This window comes from Musa acuminata, chromosome BXJ2-1 (genome assembly GCF_036884655.1).
Source record: "Musa acuminata AAA Group cultivar baxijiao chromosome BXJ2-1, Cavendish_Baxijiao_AAA, whole genome shotgun sequence".
In the NCBI taxonomy this organism is placed as follows: domain Eukaryota; kingdom Viridiplantae; phylum Streptophyta; class Magnoliopsida; order Zingiberales; family Musaceae; genus Musa; species Musa acuminata.
The window spans coordinates 26,516,350-26,531,755 of NC_088338.1; the positions used below are offsets into that span (position 1 = coordinate 26,516,350).

The 15,406-nt window shown below is 44.8% G+C and overlaps 7 pseudogenes; all 7 read left to right on the plus strand.

Annotated features, from left to right (window-relative positions):
• Positions 1–160: 160 nt before the first annotated feature.
• On the plus strand, positions 161–279 carry LOC135604257 (5S ribosomal RNA; annotated as a pseudogene).
• A 350-nt stretch (positions 280–629) lies between these two features.
• Positions 630–750, plus strand: LOC135599293 (5S ribosomal RNA; annotated as a pseudogene).
• A 350-nt stretch (positions 751–1,100) lies between these two features.
• On the plus strand, positions 1,101–1,219 carry LOC135604298 (5S ribosomal RNA; annotated as a pseudogene).
• Positions 1,220–1,569: 350 nt separating this feature from the next.
• On the plus strand, positions 1,570–1,688 carry LOC135604105 (5S ribosomal RNA; annotated as a pseudogene).
• A 350-nt stretch (positions 1,689–2,038) lies between these two features.
• LOC135602477 (5S ribosomal RNA) lies at positions 2,039–2,157 on the plus strand (annotated as a pseudogene).
• Positions 2,158–2,507: 350 nt separating this feature from the next.
• On the plus strand, positions 2,508–2,626 carry LOC135603806 (5S ribosomal RNA; annotated as a pseudogene).
• Positions 2,627–13,716: 11,090 nt separating this feature from the next.
• On the plus strand, positions 13,717–13,837 carry LOC135599375 (5S ribosomal RNA; annotated as a pseudogene).
• Positions 13,838–15,406: the final 1,569 nt, after the last annotated feature.

A 15,406-nucleotide genomic window follows, 5' to 3' on the forward strand; every position in this document is an offset into this window, starting at 1 on the left:
ACCAATACACAGTTGTTGGGCTAGAGCTTGGAGAGAGCTTGCAATAGGGATTTCGTGAACGTTCGAGAAAGCGCCGACGGTTTCGTAACGGGCAAGAGGCTTCGGACGTTGATGCGCCGGCCGCGACGTGCACATAGGCGAGGGACGAAGCACGCGAAACAGGTGTGATAATGCCAGCACTAAAGCACCGGATCCCAACAGAATTCCGAAGTTAAGCGTGATTTAGAGAGAGTAGTACTAGGATGGGTGACCCCCTGGGAAGTCCTCGTGTTTCACTCCTTTTTGCGTCCCGAGATATGAAACACCTCCCGTAGACCTCCGAGACGTTTGTTTTGGGGCTCGGAATTTGCCGTGACCGTTACGCAGTCAGTATCGTGGGACTCGGAGAGAGCTTTCCGAATTGGGGTCGCAATAGCGATTCCGAGATCGTTCTAGAAAGTGCCGATGGTTTCGACGCGCGCTTGCCGTGACCGATACGCAGTCGTTGGGCTAGGGCTCGTAGAGAGCTTGCAATAGGGATTTCGTGAACGTTCGAGAAAGCGACGACGGTTTCGTGACGGGCAAGAGGCTCCGGACGTTGATGCGCCGGCCGCGACGTGCACATAGGCGAGGGACGAAGCACTCGAAACGGGTGTGATAATGCCAGCACTAAAGCACCGGATCCCAACAGAATTCCGAAGTTAAGCGCCGACTTTGGAGAGAGTAGTACTAGGATGGGTGACCCCATGGGAAGTCCTTGTGTTTCACTCCTTTTTGCGTCCCGAGATACGAAACATCTCCCTTAGACCTCCGAGACGATTGTTTTGGGGCTCTGAATTTGCCATGACCGCTACGCAGTCAGTATCGTGGGGCTCGGAGAGAGCTTTCCGGATTTGGGTCACAATAGCGATTTCGAGATCGTTCTAGAAAGTGTCGATGGTTTCGACGCGCGCTTGCCGTGACCAATACGCAGTCGTTGGGCTAGGGCTCGGAGAGAGCTTGCAATAGGGATTTCGTGAACGTTCGAGAAAGCGCCGACGGTTTCGTGACGGGCAAGAGGCTCTGGACGATGATGCGCCGGCCGCGACGTGCACATTGGCGAGGGACGAAGCACGCGAAAAGGGTGCGATAATGCCAGCACTAAAGCATTGGATCCCATCAGAACTCCGAAGTTAAGCATGATTTAGAGAGAGTAGTACTAGGATGGGTGAACCCCTGGGAAGTCCTCGTGTTGCACTCCTTTTTGCGTCCCGAGATACGAAACATCTCCCGTAGACCTTCGAGTCGATTGTTTTGGGGCTCGAAATTTGCCGTGACAACGACGCAGTCAGTATCGTGGGGCTCGGAGAGAGCTTTCCGAATTGGGGTCGCAATAGCGATTCCGAGATCGTTTTAGAAAGTGTCGATGGTTTCGACGGGCGCTTGGCGTGACCGATAGGCAGTCGTTGGGCTAGGGCTCGGAGAGAGCTTGCAATAGGGATTTCGTGAACATTAGAGAAAGCGCTGACGATTTCGTGACGGGCTAATGACTCCGGACGTTGATGCGCCGGCCGCGACGTGCACATCGGCGAGGGACGAAGCACGGGAAAAGGGTGCGATAATGCCAGCACTAAAGCACCGGATCCCATCAGAACTTCGAAGTTAAGCGTGATTTAGAGAGAGTAGTACTAGGATGGTTGAACCTCTGGGAAGTCCTCGTGTTGCACTCCTTTTTGCGTCCCGAGATACGAAACATCTCCCGTAGACCTCCGAGACGATTGTTTTGGGGCTCGGAATTTGCCGTGAACGCTACGCAGTCAGTATCGTGGTGCTCGGAGAGAGCTTTCTGGATTTGGGTCACAATAGCGATTTCGAGATCGTTCTAGAAAGTGCCGATGGTTTCGACGCGCGCTTGCCGTGACCGATAGGCAGTCGTTGGGCTAGGGCTCGGAGAGAGCTTGCAATAGGGATTTCGTGAACGTTAGATAAAGCGCCGACGGTTTTGTGACTGGCAAGAGGCTCCGGACGTTGATGCGCCGGCCGCGACATGCACATCGGCGAGGGACGAAGCACGCGAACAGGGTGTGATAATGCCAGCACTAAAGCACCGGATCCCATCAGAACTCCGAAGTTAAGCGTGATTTAGAGAGAGTAGTACTAGGATGGGTGACCCCCTGGGAAGTCCTTGTGTTTCACTCCTTTTTGCGTCCCGAGATACGAAACATCTCCCGTAGACCTCCGAGAGGATTGTTTTGGGGCTCGGAATTTGCCGTGACCGCTACGCAGTCAGTATCATGGGGCTCGGAGAGAGCTTTCCGGATTTGGGTCACAATAGCGATTTCGAGATCGTTCTAGAAAGTGCCGATGCTTTCGACGCGCGCTTGCCGTGACCGATACGCAGTCGTTGGGCTAGGGCTCGGAGAGAGCTTGCAATAGGGATTTCGTGAACGTTCGAGAAAGCGCCGACGGTTTCGTGACGGGCAAGTGGCTCAGGACGTTGATGCGCCGGCCGCGACGTGCACATCGGCGAGGGACGAAACACGCGAAAAGGGTGCGATAATGCCAGCACTAAAGCTTCGGATCCCATCAGAACTCCGAAGTTAAGCGTGATTTAGAGAGAGTAGTACTAGGATGGGTGAACCCCTGGGAAGCCCTCGTGTTGCACTCCTTTTTGCGTCCCGAGATACGAAACATCTCCCGTAGACCTCCGAGACGATTGTTTTGGGGCTCGGAATTTGCCGTGACCGCTACGCAGTGATAGAACCCTTGCAGATTCTAAACTTGGGGTTGATCTCTTTAGGGGATCGGCCTCCTTGGAACTCTATAGGGATTCCTCCCTCCAAGTTGCTGCTCAAAGGCTGCAGAAAAGATTCATCTATTGCTTGAGAAAAGAGAAGAAATACATGGCTATTTATAGGGCTTCTAAACCCTAACTCCTAATAGGACTCTGTTAGAACCCTTGCAGATTCTAAACTTGGGGTTGATCTCTTTAGGGGATCGGCCTCCTTGGAACTCTATAGGGGTTCCTCCCTCCAAGTTGCTGCTCAAAGGCTGCAGAAAAGATTCATCTATTGCTTATGAAAAGAGAAGGAATACATGACTATTTATAGGGCTTCTAAACCCTAACTCCTAATAGGACTCCTACTTAAGACTCTTACTTCTAACCAACTTCTAATAGGACTCCTACTCAAGACTCCTATTCCCTTACAACTCCTAATTCTTCTCTAAGAAAAAACCTCCTACATGAATGCCCCTCTCAATTAGGACTCTCCTAGCTAGAGTCCTAATAGAATGTCCCTCTCAATTAGGACTCTCTTAGCTAGAGTCCTAACAGTTTTACATGAATGTCCCTCTCAATTAGGACTCTCCAAGCTAGAGTCCTAACAGACCCGCCCTCTTCAAACCAGCCTTGTCCTCGAGGCTGATGATTCATGAATTCTGGAAATTTGATCTTCATGTTGTCATAGTTCTCCCAAGTGGCATCTTCTATTGGTAGGTTCGCCCACTGTATTAGCACTTCATTAGTGGGTCGTCGTCGTCGAGTCACGATCCGTCGATCAATAATGGCACTTGGCTGGGTCTGGAGTTCTCTTTGGGTAGTCATATTTGGTGGATGGCTTTGGGCTGTCTCCAAGCACCTATTTAAAACTTCTGTCCGGCTGTTGGTTTGTGGGTGATATGTCGTACTCCTTTTCAATTTAGTACCCTGCATATGGAATAACTTTGTCCAAAATCTGCTCTTGAAGATGCAAGTAGAATTTGTCACAAGCATAATGCGTCCCTTATAGCATAATTCTTTTAAGTCCCGATTGTAATGAGCCACAGAGCTTGGTGCTTCCTCCAAAATTTTTTTTTTTTTTTTACTAGTCTCCGAATCTTCCTGCCATTCCATCTTAATATCCTCAAGGAAGTCACTGGTTGGAAGTAAAACGATCGAAAATTCAGCTTGCTCAGGTAGCTGCGAAAGCGCATCTGCAACAACATTCTCTTTCCACATTTTGTAAGTTATTTCATAATCAAATCCAAGAAGTTTTGTTACCCATTTTTGCTGCTTGGGGGAAGATATCTTCTGCTCCAAGAGATATTTTAGGCTTTTATGGTCGGTCTTGATTTGAAAGTATCGCCTGATCAAGTACAATCTCCACCTCGTTGCTGTGCGCACAATGGCGAGCATCTCCTTATCATATGTTGACTTATTTTGATAGGAGGGAGATAATGCCTTGCTAGTGTATGCGAGTGGTCGACCATCTTGCATGAGAATGACTCCAATTCTGACTCCAGATGTGTCGGCCTCAATAATGAAGGGTCGGTTGAAATCTGGTAGTGTTAGCACCGGCGTTGTCGTCATGGCTGCCTTAAGTTTGTCGAAGGCAGCGGAGGCTCTGTCCAACCATTGGAAGACATCTTTTTCTAGTAAGGAAGTAAGTGGTGCACTGATCTTTCCATAGTTTTTCACGAACTTGCGGTAGTAGCCTGTTAAACCCAGAAAGCCATGTAGCAATTTTATGTTTCTCGAGGTCGGCCAGTTTTGCATTGCTCCAATTTTGAAGGGGTCCACTGCCACACCTTCCTCTGATATGATATGCCCAAGATATTCCACCTTTTGTTGCAGAAAGCAAAAATTCATGATTGTTGTGTGTTCAAAAGGTGGTTTTCCGTATGTCTTCTTCGCATGCTCGTATTTGATGATACCCGGATCAAAGGTCCAGCTTTGTAAAGATTTGTGCTCCCTTTCATCTAGCAATTCATCTACTATTGGAATAAAGTATTTGTCCTTGATGATTATGCCATTGAGAGCTCGGTAATCAACACATATTCGCCTTGTTCCGTCCTTCTTGCGTACAAGTAGCACCGGCGAAGAGTAGAGGTTGCAACTTGGCCGAATAACTCCTGTTTCGAGCATCTCTTTTATAATCCTTTCTATTTCATCCTTCTGGAGATGTGGATACTGATATGGCTGAGCATTTGCTGAAGATTTGCCTGGAAGAATCATTATACAATGATCATGCCGACAGGTAAGAGGTAGGTTGCGTGGTTCGTCAAATATATTTGAAAATTCAGCAAGCAAAGGAAGTAGATTTGGATCTTCAAATTCTATTGGCTCTCCCTTAGTTTGCTGCTCAAGTTGTACCAAAAAGCCGCTGCATGCTTTATGCAAAACATTCTCCATTTGTTGTGTGCAAATCGTTGTTATGTCGCCCCCACGTTTCCCGTGCAATGTCACCTGTTTCTCCTTACTGTAAAATTTCATAATTAGTTTCATAAAATTCCAGGAAATATCACCTAATGTCGTCAACCATTTAATTCTGAGCATGGCCTCATGATTGTTAAGAGGGAGAAGGAAGAAATCTGCAATTATCTCTTGGTCCTGCAGCAATAGTTTCTCCTGCAAGCGCCTATGATCACAATTCAAAATTCGTCCGTCGGTGACCTTAACATCAAACCTGCAGCGATTCTCGATAGGTAATGATATCCGAACAGCAAGCTTACTATTTAGGAAGTTAGTAGTACTGCCCGTGTCGATGAGAACAGTGATTGGTTGTTGTTTGAGAAGGCCTCCAATTTTCATCGTTTGCGGGTTTGAGTAGCTAGCTAGTGTATGTACCGTAACTTCGGTCGGTTGTGGCTCTTCTTCTGCATCTTCTTCTTCATGTTCAAAGCTCTCTTTTGGATGTTCAATGACCTCTTCTTCTATTGGTTCAATCATAAGAAGTCCTCCTTTACTACAGCGATGCTCACGGCTCCACGGCTCGTCACAATGCCAACATAACCCCTTCGCATATCGCTCCCGAAGCTCTTCTCCTGTTAACCTCTTTGGTGCAGGGACTTGGTCGATAGTAGGGGGGGCTGAGGGCTTCAATATTACTAGTTGAGGAGTGACCCTAGTCATCCGAGCTTCATGGTTCAATTGCTCCTCTTGATGTCGTGCGAAAGAGATGGCTGCCATAAGCGTGTACGGTTGTCGCGCTTTAACTTCTCCTCGGATCTCCGGCTTCAAGCCCTCAATGAAGGTCCTCAATAGCTGTTTTTGAGACCAATCATGATTTTGATTAGATAACCTTTCAAACCTGGTTTGGTACTCCTGAATGGTGGAGGTTTGTCGGATCTTTGCTAGTTGTTCATCAATATTCTCGTAATCGGTTGGTCTGAAGCGAATCAGCAGTTCTTCTTTGAATTGTCGCCATGAAAGGACTCCATAAGTATGTTCAAACCAGTCAAACCACTGAATAGCATCCCCTTCAAGATGTATAGCTGCAATTTTCACCATAGATACATTCGCGGTTTTGTGGTACCGAAAATATCGCTCCGCGTGCGAAATCCAACCAATCGGGTCTCCTTCTTCCCATCTAGGGAAGTCCACTCTCATGCATGGATAGTTGGGGTTGGTCATAGAGCTTCCCCTCTCTTGGAAGTCATCTCTTCGGGCTTGGTGTGATTGGGCAAAGCTCTCTCCTTGATATGATTTCTTCGGGCTTAGTGGTCGGCCCAATCTGAGTTCGGTAAAGAGTGTCCGAATCTTATCCTCCATTCGCGCCTCCAAGGCTTCGAATTTAGCACTGATTGCCTCCTTAGATGCCATAGTATATGGCCCCAAATCAATGATGTTAAGATCTCTCTTTTGCTGTTGGGTTAAAGGCATGTATAGATTGAGAGAAGTGATTGTCGAAAGTGTTGGTGGATTGGTGGATGTAGGCTACGGTTTAGGCTTGTTTTGTGGCTGTTTTGGGTGCAGTTTGAGGGTGTGGTTTGGTAGAGTTTTAGGGCTGTGGATGAAAGTTTTGGATCTGTGGTAGATGGTAGCAAAGGTTTGACATAAATCCGTGGAAGTTGCAGCAAGTATGTGCTGTCTTGTAAGAGTAGAATTGTCGTCGAAGAAACAACGGTTTCTCGACGTAATTTCCACCAAAAACTTAAGAGAATTGAGGAGGGAATTGATAGCACAATCACAGTTTATATGACAGCAAGGATATCTAATTTAATCAAGAAAATTTCGGCAGTATAACAGCGAAGAAATTGGTGCAAGTTGCAATTGCAGAATTATCGTCGAAAAATTTCAGCGGGTTACGATGAAAATTTGCAGCAACATAAAATCGTTTTTAGAGATGAATTTCTTAATAGATCAATCTTAGATGGAAGCCAAGATGATATATGAAGTCTATAAGAAATTTCATTCAAAAAAGATTGCAAATAGATGGGTTAAGGCAACGATATGCAGCTGAAATTTTCTGCAGCATAGATTTTCAAGTGCAGCAGATTGGACATAAAAGATCAGTAGTTTATATTGAGAATTTTTCGATGAAACCAAAGGGAAATATACTGTTAGGAAGTGTCAAAGATGTCATAAAAATTTCATAGAAATTTGGATAGAAAAAGCACAGTAGCAAGATCAAACAGATGGTGCTATGCGGCTTGAATTCTGCAATTCAAGTGTAGCAGATTGGACATAAAAGATCAGTAGTTTATATTGAGAATTTTTTGATGAAACTAAAGGGAAATCCACTGTTAAGAAGTGTCAAAGATGTCATAAAAATTTCGTAGAAATTTGGATTGAAAAAGCACAGTAGCAAGATCAAACAGATGGTGCTATGCGGCTGGAATTCTGCAATGTATCTTTCGTCGTAGAGATGAAAACTTTGTGACGAAAAGTTTATGCAGCAATATAGGAACGATTTTTTTTTTTTTTTTTTTTTTGGATTTTCGAATAAGGATAACTAAATTGCAGCAGCAGTAAGGTAGGAAACCAGAACCTGTTGCAATTCACGGGGAGATCAAAGGATGATCCGTGGTGGTGGAGATGATGGCGGAATTCGGTGACGATCTTTTAAGCAATTGTGGGAATTGCTTTGGATGGTTGTGGAGGGTTGATGGATGGCTGTGAAAGTGCAGCGAGACGCCAAGAACGCTGCTCTGATACCAGGTGTTAGAACCCTTGCAGATTCTAAACTTGGGGTTGATCTCTTTAGGGGATCGGCCTCCTTGGAACTCTATAGGGGTTCCTCCCTCCAAGTTGCTGCTCAAAGGCTGCAGAAAAGATTCATCTATTGCTTATGAAAAGAGAAGGAATACATGACTATTTATAGGGCTTCTAAACCCTAACTCCTAATAGGACTCCTACTTAAGACTCTTACTTCTAACCAACTTCTAATAGGACTCCTACTCAAGACTCCTATTCCCTTACAACTCCTAATTCTTCTCTAAGAAAAAACCTCCTACATGAATGCCCCTCTCAATTAGGACTCTCCTAGCTAGAGTCCTAATAGAATGTCCCTCTCAATTAGGACTCTCTTAGCTAGAGTCCTAACAGTTTTACATGAATGTCCCTCTCAATTAGGACTCTCCAAGCTAGAGTCCTAACAGACTCCTACTTAAGACTCTTACTTCTAACCAACTCCTAATAGGACTCCTACTCAAGACTCCTATTCCCTTACAACTCCTAATTCTTCTCTAAGAAGAAACCTCCTACATGAATGTCCCTCTCAATTAGGACTCTCCTAGCTAGAGTCCTAACAGAATGTCCCTCTCAATTAGGACTCTCCTAGCTAAAGTCCTAACAGTTTTACATGAATGTCCCTCTCAATTAGGACTCTCCAAGCTAGAGTCCTAACAGACCCGCCGTCTTCAAATCAGCCTTGTCCTCGAGGCTGATGATTCATGAATTCTGGGAATTTGATCTTCAAGTCGTCATAGTTCTCCCAAGTGGCATCTTCTTTTGGTAGGTTCGCCCATTGTATTAGCACTTCATTAGTGGGTCGTCGTCGTTGAGTCACGATCCGTCGATCAATAATGGCACTTGGCTGGGTCTGGAGTTCTCTTTGGGTAGTCATATTTGGTGGGTGGCTTTGGGCTGTCTCCAAGCACCTGTTTAAAACTTCCGGTTGGCTGTTGGTTTGTGGGTGATATGTCGTACTCCTTTTCAATTTAGTACCCTGCATATAGAATAACTTTGTCCAAAATCTGCTATTGAAGATGCAAGTAGAATTTGTCACAAGCACAATGCGTCCCTTATAGTGTAATTCTTTTGAGTCCCAATTGTAATGAGCCATGGGGCTTGGTGCTTCCTCCAATTTTTTTATAATCTTACTAGTATCTGAATCTTCTTGCCATTCCATCTTCATATCCTGAAGGAAGTCGCTGGTCGGAAGTGAAACGGTCGAAACTTCAACTTGCTCGGGTAGCCATTTTTGCTGCTCGGGGGAAGATATCTTCTGTTCCAAGAGATATTTTAGGCTTTTATGGTCGGTCTTGATTTGAAAGTATCGCCTGATCAAGTACAATCTCCACCTCATTGCTGCACGCACAATGGCGAGCATCTCCTTATCATATGTTGACATATTTTGATCGGAGGGAGATAATGCCTTGCTAGTGTATGCGAGTGGTCGACCATTTTGCATGAGAATTGCTCCAATTCTGACTCCAGATGTGTCGGCCTCAATAATGAAAGGTCGGTTGAAATCTGGTAGTGTTAGCACCGGCGTCGTCGTCATGGCTGCCTTAAGTTTGTTGAAGGCAGCGGAGGCTCTGTCCAACCATTGGAAGACATTTTTTTCTAGTAAGGAAGTAAGTGGTGCACTGATCTTTCCATAGTTTTTCACGAACTTGCGGTAGTAGCCTGTTAAACCCAGAAAGCCATGTAGCAATTTTATGTTTCTCGAGGTCAGCCAGTTTTGCATTGCTCCAATTTTGAAGGGGTCCACTGCCACACCTTCCTCTGATATGATATGCCCAAGATATTCCACCTTTTGTTGAAGAAAGCAAAAATTTGTGGTTGTTGTGTTTTCAAAAGGTGGTTTTCCGTATGTCTTCTTCGCATGCTCGTATTTGATGATACCCGGATCAAAGGTCCAGCTTTGTAAAGATTTGTGCTCCCTTTCATCTAGCAATTCATCTACTATTTGAATAAAGTATTTGTCCTTGATGATTATGCCATTGAGAGCTCGGTAATCAACACATATTCGCCTTGTTCCGTCCTTCTTGCATACAAGTAGCACCGGCGAAGAGTAGAGGTTGCAACTTGGCCGAATAACTCCTGTTTCGAGCATCTCTTTTATAATCCTTTCTATTTCATCCTTCTGGAGATGTGGATACTGATATGGCTGAGCATTTGCTGAAGATTTTCCTGGAAGAATCATTATACAATGATCATGCCGACAGGTAAGAGGTAGGTTGCGCGGTTCGTCAAATATATTTGAAAATTTAGCAAGCAAAGGAAGTAGATTTGGATCTTCAAATTCTGTTAGCTCTCCCTTAGTTTGCTGCTCAAGTTGTACCAAAAAGCCGCTGCATGCTTTATGCAAAACATTCTCCATTTGTTGTGTGCAAATCGTTGTTATGTCGCCCCCACGTTTCCCGTGCAATGTCACCTGTTTCTCCTTACTGTAAAATTTCATAATTAGTTTTATAAAATTCTAGGAAATATCACCTAATGTCGTCAACCATTTAATTCTGAGCATGGCCTCATGATTGTTAAGAGGGAGAAGGAAGAAATCTGCAATTATCTCTTGGTCCTGCAGCAATAGTTTCTCCTGCAAGCGCCTATGATCACAATTCAAAATCCGTCCGTCGGCGACCTTAACATCAAACTTGTAGCGATTCTCGATAGGTAATGATATCCGAACAGTAAGCTTACTATTTAGGAAGTTAGTAGTACTGCCCGTGTCGATGAGAACAGTGATTGGTTGTTGTTTGAGAAGGCCTCCAATTTTCATCGTTTGCGGGTTTGAGTAGCTAGCTAGTGTATGTACCGTAACTTCGGTCGGTTGTGGCTCTTCTTCTACATCTTCTTCTTTATATTCAAAGCTCTCTTTTGGATGTTCAATGACCTCTTCTTCTATCGGTTCAATCATAAGAAGTCCACCTTTACTGCAGCGATGCTCACGGCTCCACGGCTCGTCACAATGCCAACATAACCCCTTCGCATATCGCTCCCGAAGCTCTTCTCCTGTTAACCTCTTTGGTGCAGGGACTTGGTCGACAGTAGGGGGGGCTGAGGGCTTCAATATTACTGGTTGAGGAGTGACCCTAGTCCTCCGAGCTTCATGGTTCAATTGCTCCTCTTGATGTCGTGCGAAAGAGATGACTGCCATAAGCGTATACGGTTGTCGCGCTTTAACTTCTCCTCGGATCTCCGGCTTCAAGCCCTCAATGAAGGTCCTCAATAGCTGTTTTTGAGACCAATCATGATTTTGATTAGATAACCTTTCAAACCTGGTTTGGTACTCCTGAATGGTGGAGGTTTGTCGGATCTTTGCTAGTTGTTTGTCAATATTCTCGTAATCGGTTGGTCTGAAGCGAATCAGCAGTTCTTCTTTGAATTGTCGCCATGAAAGGACTCCATAAGTATGTTCAAACCAGTCAAACCATTGAATAGCATCCCCTTCAAGATGTATAGCTGCAATTTTCACCATAGATACATCCGCGGTTTTGTGGTACCGAAAATATCGCTCCGCATGCGAAATCCAACCAATCGGGTCTCCTTCTTCCCATCTAGGGAAGTCCACTCTCATGCATGGATAGTTGGGGTTGGTCATAGAGCTTTCCCTCTCTTGGAAGTCATCTCTTCGGGCTTGGTGTGATTGGGCAAAGCTCTCTCCTTGATATGATTTCTTCGGGCTTAGTGGTCGGCCCAATCTGAGTTCGGTAAAGAGCGTCCGAATCTTATCCTCCATTCGCGCCTCCAAGGCTTCGAATTTAGCATTGATTGCCTCCTTAGATGCCATAGTATATGGCCCCAAATCAATGATGTTAAGATCTCTCTTTTGCTGTTGGGTTAAAGGCATGTATAGGTTGAGAGAAGTGATGGTCGAAAGTGTTGGTGGATTGGTGGATGTAGGCTACGGTTTAGGCTTGTTTTGTGGCTGTTTTGGGTGCAGTTTGAGGGTGTGGTTTGGTAGAGTTTTAGGGCTCCGGATGAAAGTTTTGGATCTGTGGTAGATGGTAGCAAAGGTTTGACAGAAATCCGTGGAAGTTGCAGCAAGTATGTGCTGTCTTGTAAGAGTAGAATTGTCGTCGAAGAAACAACGGTTTCTCGACGTAATTTCCACCAAAAACTTAAGAGAATTGAGGAGGGAATTGATAGAAAAATCACAGTTTATATGACAGCAAGGATATCTAATTTAATCAAGAAAATTTCGGCAGTATAACAGCAAAGAAATTGGTGCAAGTTGCAATTGCAGAATTATCGTCGAAAAATTTCAGCGGGTTACGATGAAAATTTGCAGCAACATAAAATCGTTTTTAGAGATGAATTTCTTAATAGATCAATCTTAGATGGAAGCCAAGATGATATATGAAGTCTATAAGAAATTTCATTCAAAAAAGATTGCAAATAGATGGGTTAAGGCAACGATATGCAGTTGAAATTTTCTGCAGCATATTTTCAAGTGTAGCAGATTGGACATAAAAGATCAGTAGTTTATATTGAGAATTTTTCGATGAAACCAAAGGGAAATCTACTGTTAGGAAGTGTCAAAGATGTCATAAAAATTTCGTAGAAAATTGGATAGAAAAAGCACAGTAGCAAGATCAAACAGATGGTGCTATGCGGCTTGAATTCTGCAATTCAAGTGCAGCAGATTGGACATAAAAGATCAGTAGTTTATATTGAGAATTTTTTGATGAAACCAAAGGGAAATCCACTGTTAAGAAGTGTCAAAGATGTCATAAAAATTTCGTAGAAATTTGGATAGAAAAAGCATAGTAGCAAGATCAAACAGATGGTGATATGCGGCTGGAATTCTGCAATATATCTTTCGTCGTAGAGATGAAAACTTTGTGACGAAAAGTTTATGCAGCAATATAGGAACGATTTTTTTTTTTTTTTTTTTTGGATTTTCGAATAAGGATAACTAAATTGCAGCAGCAGTAAGGTAGGAAACCAGAACCTGTTGCAATTCACGGGGAGATCAAAGGATGATCCGTGGTGGTGGAGATGATGGCGGAATTCGGTGACGATCTTTTAAGCAATTGTGGGAATTGCTTTGGATGGTTGTGGAGGGTTGATGGATGGCTGTGAAAGGGCAGCGAGATGCCAAGAACGCTGCTCTGATACCAGGTGATAGAACCCTTGCAGATTCTAAACTTGGGGTTGATCTCTTTAGGGGATCGGCCTCCTTGGAACTCTATAGGGGTTCCTCCCTCCAAGTTGCTGCTCAAAGGCTGCAGAAAAGATTCATCTATTTCTTGAGAAAAGAGAAGAAATACATGGCTATTTATAGGGCTTCTAAACCCTAACTCCTAATAGGACTCCTACTTAAGACTCTTACTTCTAACCAACTCCTAATAGGACTCCTACTCAAGACTCCTATTCCCTTACAACTCCTAATTCTTCTCTAAGAAGAAACCTCCTACATGAATGTCCCTCTCAATTAGGACTCTCCTAGCTAGAGTCCTAACAGAATGTCCCTCTCAATTAGGACTCTCCTAGCTAAAGTCCTAACAGTTTTACATGAATGTCCCTCTCAATTAGGACTCTCCAAGCTAGAGTCCTAACACGCAGTCAGTATCGTGGGTCTCGGAGACAGCTTTCCGAATTTGGGTCACAATAGCGATTTCGAGATCGTTCTAGAAAGTGCCGATGGTTTCGACGCGCGCTTGCCGTGACCGATACGAAGTCGTTGGGCTAGGGCTCGAAGAGAGCTTGCAATAGGGATTTCGTGAACGCTCGAGAAAGCACCGACGGTTTCGTGACGGGCAAGAGGCTCCGGACGTTAATGCGCCGGCCGCGACGTGCACAAAGGCGAGGGACGAAGCACGCGAAACAGGTGTGATAATGCCAGCACTAAAGCACCGGATCCCAACAGAATTCCGAAGTTAAGCGCCGACTTTGGAGAGAGTAGTACTAGGATGGGTGACCCCTTGGGAAGTCCTCGTGTTTCACTCCTTTTTGCGTCCCGAGATACGAAACATCTCCCGTAGACCTCCGAGACGATTGTTTTGTGGCTCGGAATTTGCCGTGACCGCTATGCTGTCAGTATCGTGGGGCTCGGAGAGAGCTTTCCGGATTGGGGTCGCAATAGCGATTCCGAGATCGTTCTAGAAAGTGTCGATGGTTTCGACGCGCGCTTGCCGTGACCGATACGCAGTCGTTGGGCTAGGGCTCGGAGAGAGCTTGCAATAGGGATTTCGTGAATGTTCGAGAAAGCGCCGACGGTTTCGTGACGGGCAAGAGGCTCCGGACGATGATGCGCCGGCTGCGACGTGCACATGTTAGAACCCTTGCAGATTCTAAACTTGGGGTTGATCTCTTTAGGGGATCGGCCTCCTTGGAACTCTATAGGGTTCCTCCCTCCAAGTTGCTGCTCAAAGGCTGCAGAAAAGATTCATCTATTGCTTGTGAAAAGAGGAGGAATACATTGCTATTTATAGGGCTTCTAAACCTTAACTCCTAATAGGACTCCTACTTAAGACTCTTACTTCTAACCAACTCCTAATAGGACTCCTACTCAAGACTCCTATTCCCTTTCAACTCCTAATTCTTCTCTAAGAAAAAACCTCTTACATGAATTTCCCTCTCAATTAGGACTCTCTTAACTAGAGTCCTAACAGAATGTCCCTCTCAATTAGGACTCTCCTAGCTAGAGTCCTAACAGAATGTCCCTCTCAATTAGGACTCTCCTAGCTAAAGTCCTAACAGTTTTACATGAATGTCCCTTTCAATTAGGACTCTGATAGAACCCTTGCAGATTCTAAACTTGGGGTTGATCTCTTTAGGGGATCGGCCTCCTTGGAACTCTATAGGGGTTCCTCCCTCCAAGTTGCTGCTCAAAGGCTGCAGAAAAGATTCATCTATTGCTTGAGAAAAGAGGAGGAATACATGGCTATTTATAGGGCTTCTAAACCCTAACTCCTAATAGGACTCCTACTTACGACTCTTACTTCTAACCAACTCCTAATAGGACTCCTACTCAAGACTCCTATTCCCTTACAACTCCTAATTCTTCTATAAGAAAAAACCTCCTACATGAATGCCCCTCTCAATTAGGACTCTCCTAGCTAGAGTCCTAATAGAATGTCCCTCTTAATTAGGACTCTCCTAGCTAGAGTCCTAACAGTTTTACATGAATGTCCCTCTCAATTAGGACTCTCCAAGCTGATGATTCATGAATTTTGAGAATTTGATCTTCAAGTCATCATAGTTCTCCCAAGTGACATCTTCTATTGGTAGGTTCGCCCACTGTATTAGCACTTCATTAGTGGGTCGTCGTCGTCGAGTCATGATCCGTCGATCAACAATGGCACTTGGCAAGGTCTGGAGTTCTCTTTGGGTAGTCATATTTGGTGGGTGGCTTTGGGCTGTCTTCAAGCACCTATTTAAAACTTTCGTCTGGCCATCGGTTTTTGGGTGATATGCCATACTCCTTTTCAATTTAGTACCCTTATAGTGTAATTCTTTTGAGTCCCAATTGTAATGAGCCATGGGGCTTGGTGCTTCCTCCAATTTTTTTATAAT